General features: G+C 35.7%; 1 pseudogene; it reads left to right on the plus strand.

The window, feature by feature from the left end:
* Positions 1-429: 429 nt before the first annotated feature.
* LOC141392396 (membrane-bound alkaline phosphatase-like) lies at positions 430-2,330 on the plus strand (annotated as a pseudogene).
* Positions 2,331-18,843: the final 16,513 nt, after the last annotated feature.

Genomic DNA, 18,843 nt, shown 5'->3' on the forward strand with positions numbered 1-18,843 from the left:
AAAAAAGTCTATAAATTTTAGCAAACAGATGACCATGGCGCATGCACATCTCTCTCTATAGAGAAAGGTATTGGTGTTTACAAACACAAAGGAAACTATTTTATTGAGTCTTAACATTGCCTTCCCAAGTTTAGGGTTAAATATATCAAACATTTTATACGAAAAATATATGCCAATAAAAAAGTAGTTTTGTGATTTCACGCCTTAATTAAATATTACTAATCATAAAAATATATTTGAAAATATTAACAAATAGCATAATTTGTGATTTTTACAACGTTAGTGGCTCCTAAACTTTGTATATCTATATTTTAAGTTTGGAAAGTTTCTACTGAGAAAATATTCCAACATTTTGGCTTTGCCCGAAACTTTAAACTTGTTTAACTATTTAGTGTTATCTTAATTGAAAGGCTTTAACCTCTTATCACTATGTTTGATAAACTACTTAATATTCTGAGGCGTGAACGCATATGTAACAGCAATATAAATATCTAGGCACATACATATCTATCACGAAATTCGCTATAAATACAAAATTTTGTACTACATCTGCACAGTTTTTGGGAAACCATTTGAAAACTAACAATTCTTTTCGTCAAAATCTCACAAAAATGGCAAGAAAATTTGCCTTCACACTTTTCACATTTTCGCTTATAATAGCGTTGAGTTCTGCTCGCATTGTGGATGACTTCGGTTTTCACAATCCCCAAGTTTTAGCTGGTCAAACGGTGGGAACAAAGAGTACAGCTATAATAGGATCAATGGGTGAAGGCAAACCAACACCGGAAGAAGAAAAAGATCCCGAATTTTGGCGTACCATGGCAAAAGCTAAACATAAACAAAGCCAAGAATATTATCATGTTTCTGGGTGATGGCATGTCCTTGTCTACGGTGGTATCGGCACGGATTCTGAAGGGTCAACGAAAAAATCATACAGGAGAAGAAGATGCCTTAAGTTTTGAAAAATTCCCCCATATGGCATTGAGTAAAGTAAGTAAGACATTTGCCAAATTCAACATATCGAAATTAATTATACTTTCCATTTGTAGACATACTGTGCCAATGCCCAGGTGCCCGATTCCGCTTGTACCGCAACTGCATACTTGTGCGGTGTAAAGGCAAATATTGTGACCATTGGTGTAAGTGCAAATGTGGAATACAACAACTGTACTGCCAGCATGGATCCAGCAAATCACGTATCTTCCATTGCTGCCTGGGCTCAAAAGGCTGGCAAATCAACTGGTTTTATAACCACAACAACAGTAACTCATGCCAGCCCATCTGGTACGTATGCTCATGTTGCTAATCGCATGTATGAGAGTGATGCCGATGTCATGTCCTATGGACAAGATCCAACCACATGTATGGATATGGCTCAACAGCTTGTCACCCAAGAACCTGGACGTAATCTTAACGTCATTATGGGTGGTGGCATGTCTAAATTTATACCCAAAACCGTGATAGATGCTTTCGGTGAGAATGGCATTCGTGAGGATGGTAAAAATCTTCTCTCCACCTGGCAAGCTTTGCATCCAAATGGAGTTGTTGTTACAAATCGTACACAACTCTTGAATGTTAATACCACCAATGTTTCACACATAATGGGTTTATTCAACAGTAATTACATGGATCTTAATTCCATTTCTGATAAAACAAAACAACCCACATTATCGGAAATGACCGAGACGGCTTTGAAACTTTTACAACGCAATGAACAAGGTTATTTCATATTTATCGAAGGAGGTAACATCGATACTGCCCATCATGCAAATCTAGCTGCCATGTCATTAGATGAGACCTTGGAATTTGAAAAGGCCATACAGTTAGCCCGTGACATGACGGATCCCAAGGATCCCACTCATTGTAGTTACATCCGATCACGGACATGGCTTAACCATTAGTGGTTATCCCGGTCGAGGATCACCAATATTGGGCTTAAGTACACATGATGTGGGCTCAGATGGTTTAAGGTATTCCACCCTCAACTATCCCATAGGACCAAACCAATATGTCGATGAAACCGGAAATCGTTTGGATTTGGAACAAATTCCTCGTGATATTTGTAAGAGACTTGAAACAAAACATCATCATCAGTATATTAATGGTTTATCCTTTTATTATTATTCATTTTTACAGATACCGTTTATCCCAGTCAAGTTAAATCCTCCATGGGTGTTCATTCGGGCGATGATGTTGGAATATTTGCTTCGGGACCATTCGATCATTTATTCACCGGAGTATTGCAACAGAATACAATTCCCCATTTGATGGCTTATGCAGCTTGCATTGGTGATGGACCAACAATGTGTGATGATAGGGGAGTGGTTTAAATGTGCATCTTCATTTCTCGTTGCCTTATTGAATGCTGTGTAGTTAATAATATTTTAAAGTTATATTGTAAAACATACTATATGCTTTGTACGAAAAATAAACACGAGTTTATCTACTAATTCAATATTGAAAATGAGCAATTTTGTTGGTGATATAATCAAATGGGTTAAAATCTGTTCTAATACAGATTGACATTTGTAGAGTGTTGTTGTACCTACACCACAATGTGGAAAGGGTATTATAAGTTTGTTTTGCTAAAAAATTCATGTAACACCGCGAAATATTCGTCGTAGACCCCCAATGTTATATACCATTTTTCCTATCACGACAAGATAAAGCGATATAGCGATGTGTGTCCGTCCGTCTGTCATAATAAATTGTAATCAAACTCTAGGCCGCAATTATGGACCGATCTCACGAAATTTGTTATGGAGGTCGGTTTAACATCAGAATAGATCGCTATTGATTGGTGATGATCGTGACATATTTAGGGTTAAATTTTTATCTGAATTTGTATCTGCTCTGTAGATCGCAATCATAGTCCGATCAGCGTGAAATTTTAAATATGGTGTGAGCTTATGACAGAAAAGAAGCTTGCAATTTTACATGATGATCAGATTGTTTTTAGCGGATGCAAATTAGAAAACATTTTTGTATATATCTTATATCTTTATTCCTGGTAGACACATTCCGCCCACGTGAGTTATTTTTAACCTTTCGACCTTTCCATAGATGTTGATTGATGTAGATTATATTGATGTTAATGTACGAGCCTAGTACATACAGAAATTCCACAGTTTTAATTGTGTGCATAGTAACCATAACCACGCTAGAGTTCGCAGTTATAGTTTAATACTGACAAATTTTTACACGAGTTAAGAATTTTGGTCAAGGAAGATACCAACAATTTACGATAGGTTAGGTTTAAGGATGCGCAGCCACCTAGTAGTATAGGTGACTGCTTCACTCGGAGACCCTTGGTCCATTGTGTTCATCCTGTGTAGGTTATAGATGAAGATTTAAAGATGTGAGGATGTTGATGCGGTATTGTGGGATGAGTATGATGGGGTAGAGATGATGGTGAAGTATAGGAGATGATGAGTTGATGGTGCAGTGCTGATAGGATGAACATGTAACGATGAGAGGTTTGATGCCGAGGTATAGATGATATTGTGCTGGAAAAGTAGAAAAAGTCTGATTAGTATTTAATAGTTAAGGAGCTTTGCCAAGTCATGATATCTCATATCTACCTAGTATTCGGTATTTCCTTGTTTGCAACAAGGGACACCTACAAAGCAGATGTTCGACAGTCTCTATCTCCTCCGCATCTTCGCATAGTGTGCAGTAGTCAATGCCACTGTCGTCCCATTTTGTAGTTAGAGATCTCACTCCGCAGTGACCTGTTATAAGTCCAACCGCAATTTTCATCCCTGACTTATCAAGTGAGAGGAGGGACGTCGTTCTCCGACGTGAGACCACAGGACAGATAGCCTTGGGTACCCTACAACCAGGTTCGAAAAGCCATCTTTGATGTGCCCTCTCATTGAAGATCTCCCGAAGTTTGCCGATGTAGAAGCGCATCGGTGGCCAGACGGTTTCATCAACTGATAAGTCGATAGACTTAGAGCCACCTCGAGCTAGTCCATCTGCTACCTCGTTTCCCATAATGTTGCTGTGACCCGGAACCAACATATCGTGTATATCCTGCAGAGCTTTCCTGCAATCAAGAGTAGCTCTTGAATTCATGGTCCATGACTTGAAAGCCTTGAGAGCCGCTTGATTATCGACATATATAGTCGCCGGTCCTGTAAGACTGCCTTCAAGCCCTTTAACCAATTCAGCTGCTTTCCTGATAGCAAGAATCTCCGCCTGAAAAACACTACAATTATCGTTGAGCTTGAATGAGTTTTAAATTAGTGGATTCTCGCAGTAGACGCCAGCGCCAGTACCTTCTTCCATCTTGGACCCGTCAGTGAATATTGCCAGACCGTCCAGAGGACGGGAAAATGAACCCCTGACAGCAGATCCAAAGTCTCTAGACCAGTGTTAGTCCAGGAACCATCGCTTTGGTTGATACTACCTATGGATTTTGGGTCCTTAGATAGTATCTTACGGAACCTGGCAGCTTCACTAACTCCTTCTATAGACTCACTGAAACTAACGCAAGAATTTCGCTTAACTTTCTTGATTTCACTCTTTTACTTATTGAAATCGACCTTGTAGGCATCCCAATCCTTACTGAGTTTCGTCTTACGGGCTTTAATGTAGGTTGGAATTTCTTCCCCGGATAGGTGATTGGACAGGAGTCCTCATAGCTCAACAGGAGAGTTTTGGTTAGGGAATCTACAGCTCTCTCGACTTCCTCGACAGTGTGGAAAGTATTACTTCCACATCATTTTGAAGCCGTCAGAGCTTCGAATTTACCCCAATCCGCTCTCCTGGGATTTCTATATTTGTGTTACCCCGAGTATGGAGATTTAAAATAGTATCATCTTGTGATCCGAAAAGGAGAACTTTTCCGATACCTTCCAATTCTCTACATCAGAGTCGTCCATATTGGTGAGGGTTATGTCAATGACTTCCCCCCTTAATCTATTTTGAAACGTGGTAGTGTTACCCCTATTACAAATTCTTAAATTAATTTTTAAAATAAAATTGAAAATGTACTCACCTCTGGCGTTTGTGTCACTGCTTCCCCAATGGAAGTGGTGGGCATTGGCATTACATCCAAGGACGATCCAGCCCATGCTCCCTAGTTCATCCACTAGATCCTGAGTGACCTTGCCTGGTGGTTCGGGGTCTTCATAAGGCAGGTAAATCGAAGACAAAACCAGCGCTAATATCACCTCTACTGTAATTGGGCAGAAGGATTAGGTTAAGATTCTTTTTAGCAACTATACATGTCCTCACCTTGTCCCCATTCGAGGCCGAGAAAACAGAATAGTTCTTGCCCCTTAGCCCGCTCACCTTATTTTGTATAAATTTTGGATAATGAGCGGATAGTTCTTAGCGGGTGAACCTTTGTGGGGAAAATATTCAAATTCAATTTTTGGTCTATATTTTATTTCTAGTAGACATATTTCGGCAATCTGCGAAAATAAACTTGAAAACCGACATGAATATAGCGGCTATATAACTGAACTGCCTAACATATAAGTGTTTTTTTATTGTTGTGATTTTCTTGCATAGAACTATATTTACATTCCATATTACAAAATGTCGCAATCATGATAGTACATACATATGTATTTATATTAGGCAATTTTCAGTTTGTCGATGAGAGGGGGTGTTGAGAGGCAATGGGTTACCATATGCTTCACCTCTCTCTCTCCTTCAAACTGACAATTGCCGCAAGGAAAATTGTCTAATATAAATATCGACATAGAAACGTTTTCAAATCAAGACAGAAGGATTCCAAGGTTTTTAAATTATTAGCAACTAACAAAATGCCCGCTACTTCGTATGTAGAAAAGGAATAATATACAAATAATCAATATATAATATGAAAATGGTGAACACTGAACATTTTGATGTACTAATAATACCTATTTTAATTGCATCCAGAAGGCCTGCAGTTCGATTCCTAGGCCAAGCAACATATATTATCCCTCAGTAATGTTGGCAACATTTCCTGAGTATTTCAGCCATGTAAAACTTCTCTACAAGTGGTGTCTTAAGACACGCCGTTCGGACTCGGCGATAAACAGTAGGTCCCATATCGCTGAGCTAATATGAATCTTAGTGTGATCATTGATATGAGAGAAGCCTTTCTTGTCCTTTTGGGATGTTTGTGGAACAATTAATTATATATTATTTTCCAACCGAAGTTGCTCTAATTTCAGAATTTGTGATATCAACATGTAGAAAAACGTCTCGTTAACATAAAACTAATAGTACACTATTCAGTAGAAAAGGCTGATTTTCATAACAAATTTCATTTGTCAGTTCACTCTTCAATATTGTACGACCACATCTAACAGTGAACCTGACAAATAAATAATTAATCAGAATTGTACTTCTATTCTTTAGCCCATTACCAAATTTATTGCACTTTAGAACTTTTCGCACACTTATTTTATAACTCCAGTTTCATTGCTTCACCCAACACTAAATTTAGCACCAATTTACACTTCTCGTATTTCTAACACAACCTGAATAACTCAGCCCTCCGCGACCTCCATACCTTAATTCAGAATTTGTATCCATTTCAAAAACTCATATAAACACCAACACAGATCCTAATACAAAAATTCGAAATTCCAGTTATATCCCTTTATGCAACACCAAAACGGTATAAAATTTAGTACTTATAATATGCATAAGTTTCAAAAATTACACCCCTATATCCAAAACTATATCCCAACCGCGATACTCATTTACAGCTTTATATGTTCTCCCAAACGTCAACTGATATCCTTATACCGAATTTCACAATTTCAGCTCTATCTCTTGACAAAATAACAATTTGAACAAAATTCTGTGCCATTTAGTAATTTTCGTACACTTATGGTACGTATATCCACAACCACATCCATATACCCTACACACCAATGTCGACCATATACCAAATTTAGTACCATTTAATACTTTTCGTACGAAAGTACGGACTTTAATAACTATTTCTATCCTCCGCTCCAACAGTAAACTTAATTCTATTTTTCAGAATTTAAGCGCGATGCGTGCACCACATCCAAACTGTAACAAATCACTCACTCACTCACTTATCACTAAGCTCTTTTATATATAGATTACAATTATGTACGGGGTCTTGATGTTTTTGTGATACCTTTGGTAAAAAGTAATACAATAGTACCTCGAAATATTGGTATTTTTGCATTGATCGATTCAATAAAAATCTTCGAAAACTATTCTTTTAATATTTGGGCCAACGAGATTATCGAAATGATGATTTTAGACCCCAAGTATGTTTGGACGAAATCCATTTCATACAATTTTGAGTCGATTTACCCATGTTCGTCCGTCTGTGTGGCTGGCTGGTGCGCACGATAACTTTCAAAGGATCAAGCTATTTGATTAAAAATTTAGGTCTCGTAAATCTTGTCCAAACTTTAAGTTCGAAGATGGATCATATCGGTCTACCCCTTCCGTTAATTACCCCTACAAAAGTTCAAAATTGTTCGCTTAGATTATCCAGAAGGGACTAACCGAATTGGTCCAAACTTGGGATGTGGATGGACTATATCGGTCCACTCCTTTGGGAAAAGTATAGTTCAACAGCTCTTCTCGAACCGTTTTGAATTTGTTTGAAACATTATCGCCTTGCGGAGGTTACATTTTTTTTTTTTTTTTTTTGATGTCCATACTTCCATAACTCTCGAAGTGAGAAACCGGTTTGGTCTCAATTTTGTACATCGTATTATTTCTTAGAGACATGGATTGCGTCCGAATATGGACTACATCGGAACACTCCTTCGGGTGCCTCCACACAAATTTTGGAAAGGGTGCCGTTGAGGAACCGTCTCGGATTTTTTAATTTTTTTTGCATTTTTTGACTTTGTGAACCTTTGCCCAAAATTAAAAAAAACATAGAGATGTTATAAGTATTGGGTTTACTTATTTCTTTGTGTCCGAGGCTGAGTGATTATCTCCGTCTGCACAGCTGACTCATACATTTCAGAGTTGAAGTTTCTAATGTATGATTTTTTAATATATCCACTGTATCTACCTCAAACGGATACTGACATTTTGAAACCTGAAAAATTGGGTTTTTTGAAATTTTGCTCTAATCGGGACGGACAGCTGGATTGTCCTGAAAGCTTATTATTTGATTGTAGTACTCGCGATTTCGCATTTTTTAATGTATAGCATGAGGGTGTAGCCCTCACAGGATCACAGTAATCTGCGCCCAAACACGAAATTTTTGTGCGTACATTTTTCTCAAAAACCTATTTTTTTGGTTTAAAATTTACAAACGTCATTCGATTTCCGTGGAAACCCGCGTAAATTTAGTTTTTTACGTTCTGAATCTAACAAGGCACGAAGAATCTAAAAATCCAACCACTAGATCGGCGGATATGATACCCCTCAAATTTGAAAACGTGCAAAAAATTATTTTGAAAATATCGCATATTAAAACGCGTTTTGGATGTGTCAGTTCTACTTAAATAAATAGATAGATACGCGTGTTTAAACTGCGCGAAAACAGATAATTAAATAATAAATTTTTTCTAAAAATTGAGTGCGATGCTAAATCCACGGTTTTTGATGGATCGCATTGAATCGGCATAGAATGATGTATTTTTTAATGGTGATTATTGAAATCAGATGCGCATAAAATGTAAATTAACTTCGCGGAAATTATGAACATTTTACTGTATTTTGCACCCTAATATGCAGCAGATGCTACATCGTGGCCGCCAAATAGAATTTGACAAACTGTACATCAAATAAAAGGGATTGATTCGCTGTGTTGGAAAAATGGATGCGCATCATGTCATTTTCATAATTACGCGGTTTATATGCGTCTCAAATGTTGTAATATTCAATATAACATTATTTTAACGTTATGTAACAATTGGAATTCCTTGTGATTTAATATAAAGTTCTAATAATATTATCCAATAGGAAAACTATAAGCGAAAAATTTGTTACAACGGAATATCATCATTATTGCGTGAAATTTTGACGAAAATGCCGAAGAACTCAAACATTTTTTCGCCAACTTTTCCTATAAAACCATAAAAAAATAAAATTAGAGTAATATGATTTTAATTTTTTCGTAATATTTTCTTCGTATTTTTGCAAATAACATGAATACTATAGCTCCAACCTTCACAACTTAGGTTTCATTTTATTCCTCAAAATGTCTGGATGCTGTTATAATTTTTTTTATATATTTTTCGTAAGTATGAGCGCTATTGTTTCAAAAATAACAAATTTGATTTTTCGCGAATCCATTGAGGCTTTTTTGCATCATCGCAAAGGTTACGAATTCAGTTAACGATAATAGGATATAACAGCTTACTATATTAAGCCGCGATTTTTTTAGAATTTTTTCTAATTATCATAATTAAAACGGTCATATCTTTTGCGCGCAACGATCAAAGTTAGTAACGAATACAGATTTGGAATGCTGATTTTTTTTCTTAATCTATGTACCATACTGATGTAGATTTTTTTTTTTGATTTTTTTGAAATGGAAAAAACAATTTTAGAAATTTTTCCTGATATGTATGTTCTATATCTCTGGTATGTTACCACGCATTTCAATTTGTGTATGTATGACCGGACGGCTAAAATATGTCGGAATCATATACAAGAAATTCCTTCGAAAATAGTGCCCAGTGTAGTGGAGTAGGGTATCACATGGTTGACCCTGTCCGGCTATAATCCTCTCTTGCTTGTTATTTAACTTGCTTTGTTGTCTGTATATTTCAAATCTAGTATCTTGGTAAATCAAACTAAAACTTTGCACACTTTTCAGATTTGGATGACAATACACAAATATCAAAAAAATTTACTAAACAAGTAAGAACGGCGTTAACTTCAGCCGAACTTTTTATACCCTCCACCACGAACTGTATTTAAGTAAATATGAACAATTAGTAACTACTAAGCATTTTCTCCACGTTAAGTATACTACCTTGGAGAAGAATAATATCTTGAATGATGATAATCACTTTAAACTGATAATTTTCTGTGTGGAGATTTTCTACCCATTGAGATTTTAAAATACATACCAAGTTACATACAGTTCAGAAGGAAAATATAGCAATACTCTAAAGAAGAGCTCATCGTCTTTCTTTCTATACTGTACCAATTTATAGCAGTCTCGTTTCGAAAAATTTGACAAAACCCCTGAAATACATAAAATTGGGTAATACCGGTTCATGGGGGTTAGACTAAAACCTACATATATGTATATTAGGGTAAGGCGATTTGAACATCATAAGGTGCGCTTCGCGTTTCTGATTCCTGGGATTGTACTGAGCAAAAGAAAATCCTGAGCAAAAACAAGTAAGAACGGTATTAAGTTCGGCCGGGCCGAACTTTTTATACCCTCCACCACGAGTTGTATTGTAGTAAAATAGAATGAATAGTTTCCTTTCGTGTATGACGTAATACTAAATTTCAGCAATTTCGGTAAAACAATGTGAAGCACGTCGATCTATACCGACAAATTTCTGACGGAAAGTTCTTAGACTCAAAGAAGACTAAATACTCAAAGAAGACTAAATACTTGTTAGAAAGATATTATTTACCCATTAAAAGAAAAGAGGATCCGTAGAAATATAACCTTTAGAAATTAGAAATTTTCACTACGATTACCGTTGTAAAACAATAAAACGAAGTGAAGTTTTTCTAATGCTTTTGCGAAGTGCTCGAGAGTTCTTAATTATTGTCTTGTCAGCTGTTATTTGCAAAAATATCTAAAAAACGTGCATAAAAAACATAGAGTCAATATCGGGAGGCTTGATTTTCACCGCAGATATATGCTTTAGTACATGACGAAATGAAATTTTTTCATAAAATTTTTTAACCTTATTCTTCAAAAATATCATATTTTTTCCCCGAAATGAACTTCTGTGTTCGTTCCTGCTCTAGTCGAACAAATGAATATGGATGGTATATGGGAACACAAAATCCAATCAACAACCAATTCGTTAGGAAAATTGGACTAAAATCTTAAAAAATATTAAATTGGGTTGTACCCTTACATGGGGCCTATGGCAAACGTGAACGTATGCTGTCTGATTTTTTGCAAGTAACGATTTGTACTTGTTATAATGTTTTGTATCCCTGGCTAAAATCTTTCAAAATATAGACAATCCGTGCGTGCCTTTCTATGGGGGTTATATAAAGACCTATACCGACAAATTTCTGGCGAAAAGTTTTATACACCCAACGAAGACTAAATACCGAATCTTAGGCCACAACCTTCAAAATACCAATAATCAAAAGGTACCGTTCTATGGAGAATATATGAAGACGTATACCTATACCGACAAATTTCAGGTGGAAAGTTTTGTACCCCAAACGAAGACTTAACATCAAATTTCAGCCTTTTCAGTGGAATATTGATGCCACAACCTTCAGAATACCGAATGTCGGGAGGCACCGTTCTATGGGGCTATATTAAGACGGGGACCTATACCAGCAAATTTCAGAGGGAGAGTATAATATTCCAAACAAAGACTAAATACCAAATTTCAGCCATTGCAGTGGTATATTGAGGCCACAACCTCCCAGGGACGTACGCAGGATTTCATTTCGGGGGGCCCAACTTGACCAAAAATCATGAAAATTGAAAATGGTGTGTAGCGTAACGTAAAGCTTTTTTAAGGGTTTGTTGTGGATTTTATATAAAATATTGATAAGAAGTATATAAATTGAGTAGAGAAAGCTCACAATATTTAGGATACAATTTTAACTTCTTACAAAGTATAAAATATAAGTCCTCCGATATTCAGAATTGAAAATAAACCATATCGAACCACGTTCGGTATAGTCGCCATTTAAAAGTTGCGCCCCGTTTTCAGTATTTTGGACCTATATAATTTAAAAATACAGTTCCACGTTATGGTATATCACAGAATTTTAAAAGCACAGAGAATTTCCATTATTTCTGCTATCGCATGATTTTCAGTATTTCAAAGCTCTTAATCTAATTTTTAGAGTATCAGCTGTGATACAGATTTTGGGATTATTTTTTGTTGAAGAGCCTCCATGCAGAAAGTGGTTAAAATAAATCCACGTTTTAATGCAATCCACATAACTATATTCGCGAGTAGGACGAATTGAGTTATACAGGAGTTATAGTGTATAGGGGTATAGTTCGACCCGAACATACTTCTTTACCGTTAAAAAGAAGAATAAATCGAATCCGCGAGCACAGATTGGACTTCTATATCTAGCTATTGTGTCGATAACCTAAGAATAAAATATTCTTTAATGCATTAAAAACGCCAAATTTGATTTTTTACCAGAAGTGATACAGACGATCGGAGTACTGTTTGAGACTACAAAACTCATGTTTGGGCTATGCCACAGCATGGTCGAACAAATATCTCAGAAACAAATATCAGAAACCAATCGGCAAACTCTATCTAAGTCATGACAAAATAATATAAGTCACACTATATAAACACGGTGCGCCTTAACTAACTTTATATGAAAGGTACTTACACCTGAAGCTACAATGTTCATAAATGGGAAAAAAAACAAAAAATGGGACTAAAGAAAATGTTGTAACTGTAAAAATTCTCTACATGATTGGCCTTTAGTACTTTTTCCTAAGTTTTACAATTTTTGATGAAAATGGCTTACACCTGGAATTTTTTTTGCTGATTCTGAAACAGCAATGTTCATAGATGATAAAAACCCAAAAACAAGAAAAAAACGTTGGAGGAAATTTTAAATAAATCGAAGTCAAAATTCACATTTGTAGGTTTATTTGAGATTTTCAGGATTTTGCTGGGAAGCGGCAAGTCCTATCAAAATACGACTAAGGTATATGTTGTAGCAGTGAAAATCCTCTACAACATTTTCCTTAGTCCTATTTCGATAGGACATGTCTTTCCCACGCAAAATCATGAAAACCTAAAAAAACCCCAAAAAAATGTGAACTTTTACCGCGATTTATTTGAAAATCCATCCGGCGATTTCTTTAGTTTCTGATTTTGCTTATCTATATTATGTAATAATTATTCACTAATAATACCTAATAAAACCCTTGTCTATTGACCACTTGTGCCCAAAAGCGTTTTATATTTATAATAAATTTTGATTTCGGAAAAAATAAGTCAAAAAGTATACATCGCCTTTGCCGACAGGATTTGTGTGAATTTGCGACTATAAACAAGACTACAAATGTCGAAAAAAGGTCCAAAGGATCCTCGAACAGTCTTTACACTGCACTTATGTTGAATTTTGTGAGGGACGCACATGAAGATGTTGGCTACACATATTCTCTTGGAACTTGTTGTACGTTTGGAAGTATTTGAAGGAGTGGACCGATATAATCCATACTAGGTTCGATATATTTCTGGAAGAAATATTGCCATGTGCAAAGATCAAATCGAATCGATTACTGCCATTCTAGCGAATGTTGAACTTTTATAGCGGAAGTACCGATACGACTTAAATTTAATTTGTACAAAATATTACGAGATTCAAAACTTGGACCATCCTGCCAGACAACTGAGATACAGACGGACGGGCTGTCCGTCCAAACATATGTGGAGCCTAAAATTTGAATCGTATCAAAGTGTATATTATCTCATAACCCTAAAGGCTGAGGGTACAATTATACTTTGTTTATGATAGGGAAAAAATGCAAGGGGTTATGCTACATATACCAGATTTTAGCAGTTTTTGACGCACACAAAGTAATTTTTCTTCATTATTTTCTCTTCTTGTTTAGCAACAAATAACAACATTTTGGTGAAGGCAGCGAAACAAATTTCTAATTGGCTTTCAGTATATAGTCCACGAAGAACCCCTCATACATTTTGTCCAATAGACATTTTTCATGCACCTCCATTCACACAATACTGAACTCGTAATTATTTTGGATACAGGATGAGTGTAAAGTCTCGAGACCTCAATATAGCTTGAATAGGGCATAACAAATATGGAGTATATTTATTACGGAATTCGTATTTAATAGTGGAATGATGTGACATGAAGAATTAATTCAGATTTCATTGGAAGTAACTCCAAAAAAGAGGATACAAACAAAAAATTTGAAAAAACAAGTAAGAGCAGGCTATAGTCGGACAGGCCGACCATGTGATACCCTATACCACTATAGATTTGCAATATCTTTCCTCCATGGATAAAGATATAACCTGTACATTACAAATTTTACCAATTTTCACACAAAAGTTTTGGCCCATTTAACCCGCTAAATATTATCTGATATTCATGTTGGTTTGCACACGCCTTCTCCATCATAAACTTAACCTTTGTTTAAAATTTCGCGCCGATCGAACTATTATTGCGACCTACAGAGCGGCTACAAAATCGACCAAAAATTTTGTTTTTGGTCCATTTCATCCCTTTAACATTTCACGATCATCGCCAAAAACTAATCAGTTCTATTCTGGTACAACCCCGACCTTCATACTAAATTTCGTGACAATCGGTCCATAATTGCGGCCTGTAGCTTGATTACAATTTTTAATGGACGGACAGACGGACGGACGGACGGACGGACACACATAGCTAAATCGCTTTATCTCGTCGAGATATGAAGTTTGGTATACCACATGAGGGGTCTACGACGAATATTTCGCGGCGTTACATGAATTTTTGGGAAAACAAACTTATTATACCCTTTTCCACATTGTGGTATAGGGTATAAAAAGTTGTTGGAGTAGTTTCAAAGTAAATCTGTATATATTATTGGTATGCATATTTTTATATTAGTTTTTAGTTTCTTGGTTTTACATTATATTTTTCGAATGGTTTTTCCTTTTTATTTGGTTAAGCAATTCTTATGCATTTTGTAATTTTCACTGATGGGCCGGCCAAGGGGCCGGGCAACCTCCAGAATACCGAAAGTCGGGAAGTACCATTCCATGGGGGGTATATCGAAACTTAGACCGATATAGCCTATTTGCAATACCAAACATTCTAGCAGTAACTGAAAATTCTGTACCAAGTTATAAAGCTCTATCTTCAAAATTGCGAGCTGTATCTTGATTTCAACAGGCGTACTGACGGACCCACGCACATGGCTATTGCGACTTAGAATTTTATGCTGATCAAGAGTACATATACTTTATAGGGTCTATAGGGTACCATTCAATGGGGGATATAATAAAAAGTGGAGCGATATAGCCCATTTTCAATACCAAACATCCTAGGAGTAATAGAAGCTTTGATGCCAAATTATAAAGCTCTGTATCTTGATTTCAACAGACAGGCAGACGGATGTTAGAATTTTATGCTGATCTGTATATACTGTATTTGGTCTCGGACGAATATTTCGATATGTTACAAACGGAATGACAAATTTAAGGGGTGACCCTCAAGCAAAATAAATTTATCGATCGGCATATATTTTTGTGGGCTTATTTAAAACATAAAGATATAGTCCTTCATCCATCGATTTTACTCAAATGGTGGACCAACAAAATCAAAATTTAAATTTTTGGCTTAAAAAATTACTTTTTAAAAATAAAATCTATCGATGAAGGACTAGACTTCGATGCCCTTGATAAATTGTATGACAATTGGTTCATTAGTTTTCGAGCTAGAATTTCAAAATGTCATTTCGAGAAAAACACGTTTTTAGTTTCTATGTTGCATATAAAACACAATAAATTTATCCCTTCCAAAGCTCATATCTCGGGTAATTTTGTTCCAATCGACTTGACAATTTTACCACATATTCTATGCTACTTCTACTTGAAAATTTTTCGATTTTCTGAAATGTACAAGTGGGGGTCACCCCTTTATTATACCCTCCATATTATGGTGGATGATATAACAAACATAAAACAAATAAATTTTCTGATTTTAGGTATTTGAATAGCTAAATTTTTGTGACAAAGATAGCTGATTTCGTAAAAAAAATATTATTTCACTACACTCTTGGTGTTGGGCGAAACTCAACACTTCTTACTTGAATATTTTATAGATGCCAGAGATAAAAACATAGTATGAGAAATTATTTTATGTTATCACTAAAAATCAGATCATAACTTTATGCTATTTTATAACAAAAACGTGTGTTATATTTTTATTAGCATGAACATCACGTTCTAAGGTAGATTTTTTTGAGTAAAAGGCTTGATTTGGAATTAAAACTAAGATTTAGTCTACGACCATTGTTTCCATATGTTACAAACTTTTGCCCAAGGTATAGGGTACCAATTGATCGGCCCGTCCGACTATACCCAGCAAAAATTTGGATCCGTTAGCCATTATGTAACCCATTACAAAGTAACGTAAACAAAAATAACTACTTATATTACTCCTTACTAAGTTATGAGTACGGTGGCACAGAGCGTGTGTGTCTGACTACAAATCCGAGGGTTGTGTGTTGGTGGTGCACATGCAAGCGTTTAAACAACTCTTAATGTTCGTACTCGTGGCACAGTGTGTTTGGCTACAAAGCAGAAGTTCGTGTGTTCAAATCCAGCAATGATCGACATAAAATAAAACAAGTAAGCCAAGGATATAGTCGGACGGGGCCGACCATGTGATACCCTACACCTTTACCCCTGGGAATTAGCTTTTCACAAATCAAAATCGGCTACTTTGCCGATATATGTCCTCAAAGAATTAAAATATCGACCAAAAATAAAATTTGTATATTTTTCATACAAAAGTAATGGTCCATTTCACCCGCTAAATAATATCAGATTATCATTCAAAATTGTAGGCATCTTCTTTGACCTAAACTCTTACCCGGTGAAAATTTCCGTGACTATTGGGGTAAAATTGCGACCTCTAACGAGTTTATGATTACACTATATACGAATAACTAAAAATATTGGGATGTAACTCTGTTATCTGACAATGCACACCAACACAACTGGCATCAATTGAAAGGTCAAGCGTTCCATTTCCAAGGGTAGCTTACTTGTCCGGAATGTATCTTCCAGGAATAAAGATATAAGTTGTATATTAAAAATTTTCACAATTTTCACACAAAAGTTGTGGTCCGTTTAACCCTCTAAATATTATCTGATCGCCATCTCAAATTGCAAGCTTCTTCTCTGTCATATACTCTTACCTTATATAAAATTTCGCGTTGATCGGACTATTATTGCAACCTACAGAGCCGCTAGAAAATTTAATAAATATTATGTTTTTGGTCCATTTCACCCGCTAAATATTTCTCGATCATCACAAATAAGAATAGGGATCTATTCTGGCCTGAACCCGACCTCCATACAAAATTTCGACGATCGGTCCATAATTGCGGCCTGGAGCGTGTTTACAATTTATAATGGACAGACGGACGGACGGACTGACGGACGGACTGACGGACGGACACACATCTCAAAATCGCTTTATCTCGTCGAGATATGAAGATTGGTATACCATATTGGGGGTCTCCGACGAATATTTCGCGGTGTTACATGAATTTTTACCAAAACAAACTTATAATACCCTTTCCACATTGTGGTGTAGGGTATAAATAGGAAGTATGTTAAATTTGAAAACAAATTCTACCTCAACTATTCTAAAAATAGAAAGCATTTTTTTATCTTATAGCTAATTTTTCAACCTCCAGTGGCCATAGAATAACTAGTGCTACATGCCCTTGTTAAAATAATGGGTTAGTAGGTGGTGTGTAAGTAGTTACGACTGATAAAAAATACTATAAAAAATCATTATTTACTAAGGATTTTTTTGCTGGGTAGCCCTTTCAGACATGTTTGAATCTAAATTTTAGGTGCTACAAATTTCTACAGAGAAAAAGTAGGACTTTTTACAAATTGTTGTTGCATACTACTTGCCAAACACCTCATAACCCTAAATTAGGGACGTACGCAGGATTTCATTTCGGGGGGCGCCCAACTTGACCAAAAATCATGAAAATTGAAAGTGGTGTGTAGCGTTACGTAAAGCTTTATTAGGTTTTGTTGTTGATTTTATATGAAATATTTAGAATACAATTTTAAATTTTTACACAGTATAAAATATAAGTCCTCGAATATTTAGAACTGAAAATAAATCATATCGAACCACTTTCGGTATAGTCGCCATATAAAAGTTGCGCCCGTTTTCAGTATTTTGGACCTATATGATTAAAAAATATAGGTCCACGTTATGGTATATCCCAGAATTTTAAAAGTACGGAGAATTACCATTTTTTCTGCTATCGCAAGATTTTAGCTAAGTCGTGACAAAATAATATAAGTCGAAAATTTTCATGATTGTTGTTCCGGCTGCATTCTTTATTTTTGGTATAATGTTAAAGAAGAACACGGTGCGCGCCTTAACTAACTTTAATTGGAAGGTGTTTACACCTGGGAAGTTTTTGCGTATTCTGAAACTATAATGTTCATAGATGAGAAAAATCAAAAAAAAAAAAATCGCAGTAGGGATTTTCAAATAAATCGCGGTCAAAGATCACATTTTAGGGGTCTTTTAGGTTTTCACGGTTTTGCTTGGAAATTGTTAGTCCTATCGTAATAGTTGTAAAAATTGTTGCAGATTTAAAAATTCTCTACAAGATTGGCCTTTACTACTTTTTCCTAAGTTTTACCATTTTTTACAGTGTTTTATTTAACTTGCCTTGGTGTGTGTTTAGTTCAAATCTGGTAACTCATTTTTAACACGGTTGCAGTTGACCAATCGAACTAAAACTTTGCACACTTCTCAGATTTGGATGACAATACACGAATATGAACTCAAAACCAATATTGGTCCATTTTTACACTGTTTTACAGTGTTTTATCTAATTTGCTTTTCAAATCTGGAAACTCATTTTTCACATAGTTGCAGTTTACCAATCAAACTTAAAATTTGCACACTTTTTAGATTTGGATGACAATACATGAATATGAAATAAAATCTAATATTGGTCCA

Source organism: Musca autumnalis, unplaced genomic scaffold (assembly GCF_047663935.1).
Source record: "Musca autumnalis isolate F117 unplaced genomic scaffold, ASM4766393v1 scaffold_2, whole genome shotgun sequence".
In the NCBI taxonomy this organism is placed as follows: Eukaryota; Metazoa; Arthropoda; class Insecta; order Diptera; family Muscidae; genus Musca; species Musca autumnalis.